The 3458-nt window shown below is 30.7% G+C and overlaps 1 pseudogene across 1 annotated transcript; it reads right to left on the bottom strand.

The window, feature by feature from the left end:
* Positions 1–499: 499 nt before the first annotated feature.
* Positions 500–2529, bottom strand: LOC145092622 (uncharacterized; annotated as a pseudogene). Its single transcript, XR_013702602.1, has 4 exons — positions 2304–2529; positions 1718–1949; positions 1598–1631; positions 500–974 (listed from the first exon to the last, which is right to left on the bottom strand). The product of XR_013702602.1 is annotated as an uncharacterized LOC145092622 (transcript).
* Positions 2530–3458: the final 929 nt, after the last annotated feature.

Raw genomic sequence — 3458 nt, 5'->3', positions numbered from 1 at the left:
AATACTAATATCCTCCAATTCATCATTGCTCAATCTTTCTTTCAACTCCAAGATGATTGAACATTAATAATGAATCGAGTACATTATAAGTTACATGTTTGCATTGTTAATAATCAAACAGTCAATATTAGAAGTGATAAAATTCAACATACATTCTTAAATATTTGGCAGAACTTGATTGTTAGAAAAAATCAACACCGAAGGCTGTTGACAATTTTAAATTTTGATATGAATTATAATAATAAACTTTACATACTACTGTATTTGTTAATAAATAATGAAAAAAAATCATACATTCATAATCCCAATAACATTTTTAATATAAATATTAGCATAGCATTTTTTTTAAATCTTCAATTTAGAATTAGAAGGAAAACGATATAATAACTGTTTTTCTATAACCAAATCACAATAAGTCAATAATTCAAACGTCTCCCATCCAAAAGAACCGAATCCCCCCGTGTGAATGGAATTTATTTCCCATGTTTATCGTATTAAAAAGGCAAAAATATAACATCTTTGTCATACTATAAAAGGAAATCCACATAATTTAATACAAACGATAAATTAACAACCCGCTTTACACCACAAAATCTCATCCACACATATCATATTTCATATCTAACCCTCTTTAAATCAACTTGAACCAAATCAACCCAACAACCGAAATAATTGGCAAGGTGAAGATGTTAGTAATTTGGTAAATAGACACACAACCACTGTTGTCAAACCCACTTGTTCCTGTTGGCCCAAGTCCACTCTGTGGATTCACATTGATTCCAGGCATTGTGCCACTCCCAGTCCCAATCCCCGGAGTTCCAGCTCCGGTTCCTGTCCCGGACCCTGGAGTTCCAGTTCCGGTTCCGGTTCCTGGTGTTGGGGTTCCAGTTCCGGTTCCGGGTGTTGGGGTTCCGGTTCCGGTTCCTGGGGTCGGGGTTCCGGTTCCAGTTGCTGGTGGTGTTGGAGTTGAAGTACTGCAATGTTAAAAACCAAAAGAAAATAGTGAATAGCTTTCAAGACCACAATCTTTAGGCCATACTCGATACAAATAAACCATCTTCTTTCAAGAAAAAAAAAAAAGACAAATAAGCATTCACTTTGAAAAATTGATCAACTTTGAACACAATTATATACAATGGTTTAAATTTTAAGAATGTAACAGGAAGAAGCACTGAAGAATAGCTTATTTATCACATAAAATATGTAAAATTATAATTTTTGATACAAAGGGGAATAAGTAGTTGCCCTAGTAGCACTTAATGTTGAGCATATATAGTAACAATACATATCAAGAAACATATGTCAACATGCTAATTAGATCGCAAAGTCAACGCTGTATTGACCAAACAGTTATTTCTATTAGGGTATGATTCTGGATCTACCAAACCCTAATTGTCAAAAAGATTTTAACCTGAACGCATAAGGTACAAGTAATTAAAGCCTAGCTATGAATTTGGCCATTGCAAAAAAAAGGGTTTACCTTTGTTTACTTAATTAGTTCAAAACAGTATAAAAGATATAAAAAGGCAGATCTTTACATGATGTGTAACATTTAATCACAAAAACAAGATCCAATTAAGATGGAAAGATATCATACCTAGGGTTCCCAGAATAACAAACAGAATTTGCACCTGTAAATCATCAAGAAACGCACAAATGAGAATACAGAAATGTTCAGAGGGTAAGATGGTAAATTCAATGGAGAGTGGAGACTCACCAGAAGGTGGTGTTTGGCTAACAGTAGAAGTGCCTGAGAAATCACAGCTCCTTAGAACTTGAGATAATAACTATTAACAGCGAAATTGCAATGATCCTTGACTGTATTAGGGTTAAAACAAGCCCCATTTTGAGAGATTTGAGCACAGTCGGCGCCATGTCCACAAGCATAATCAATGTTCTTTTGAAAACGTCGTTACTCAGTGCAGTGTTGCATACACAATAAGCTGCATCTGTTTTTGTAAAGTAGAAATAGACAGAAAATGGATCAAATTAGGGCTTAAAATGAAAATCAAACAGGAATCCAATCGAGAGAGAAAAAGAGAACTCAGAAACCCATTTGAAGGAAGGAAGAAAAACAGAGAAACCTTGAAGTAGTCATTTGACAAACGGAAAGAAAAACAAGAGAAATCCCGTTAACATAACGACAATCTACGACTGATTTATCTTGCAGAAAACCCAAAAAATACAGACATTAAAAGTGTTGTTAAAACGAACGCTCGGGAAGGAAATCTAAGTGAATCCAAGTTAAGAAAAAGGTGAAAAAGCAAGAACCCATATGAGAAGAAGCAAGAATGAAATCTTACTTGAATAACCAGCCATAGCCAAGAGAATCGCCATGGAAATTGCAAGAAAGTCCATGATTAGCAAGTGAGGGTGTTTGTTTGCTTAAAGGTTTACTTGTGAAGTACGGATGCACAGCGATTAGTGAGAGAGAATGGGAAGGGACAGATGTCGGAAATGGAGGGTTGTAGACGAGATCGACGGTGTGTGTACTGTAGACGTGTAATGGCTGTTGTTATTCACACCGAAAAAAGTAGAATGAAAACCATTTTTTGAAGTCAAAACTGCTTTGACTAATTGAGGCATATTATTAGGAACAAACATTACGCTAAATAGATTTTACATTTATGGTCCCTCGTGTTATATAACAACTTTGATTTTCATTTGTTATATTTTTGTACATGAATAATGGATCATATATTAGCAAATTTTACGGTCCCTTTTTTTACATATCATTTTATATTTTAATTCTTTATGTTATTTATACTATTTAATATAAATAATATTAAATATATGATCTTTATTTTACATATTATTTTTAATATAAATTTGTTAACAAATTTTACATATATTGTCTTAAATTTTACATAGTATTAGTTTATATTCTTTTTTATATTATTTAATATAAATAATATCACATATATAATCTTTATTTTACATATTATTTTTAATATAAATTAAATATTTATAGATATAAAAATAATATATTGTATATTAATATTAAATAAATGTATTTCTTAAGATATGAGATTGACAATTCCTTAATTATTTTCTTTTTGATCTTTCATATATATGTATACTTAGGTATCTACATCCACCGTATTATATCGTTTTGTATAATATATGAGTTGTAGTCATTTAAAGTTTTTAAAAAGCCAACTTCTAACTTGATTTATTTTTAAGGTTTATAAAAATTTTACCATCATATTCATCTTACATAATTTTCATCTGTAATGTAATACTACATCCGTCGTGAATTAATTGTTCACGTTTGACTTTTGAAGTCTTACTTTTCAACTTTGATCTTAAATATTTTTGTTTTTTATAGATAATACTTGATTAAAAAAATATATGAATGAATTGTATTTAAAATTTCTTTTCATTGTTTTAAGTTTTATCAAATAATATATAATACAAATAAAAATATTTAAGGTCAAAGTTGAAGAAAAAACTTCAAA

The sequence above is a fragment of the Lactuca serriola genome, chromosome 3, assembly GCF_051521515.1.
Source record: "Lactuca serriola cultivar US96UC23 chromosome 3, Lser_US96UC23_V15, whole genome shotgun sequence".
NCBI classification, from domain to species: Eukaryota; Viridiplantae; Streptophyta; class Magnoliopsida; order Asterales; family Asteraceae; genus Lactuca; species Lactuca serriola.
Note: the sequence above shows the minus strand (reverse complement) of the source record. Positions and strands in the feature narration are given on the sequence as shown.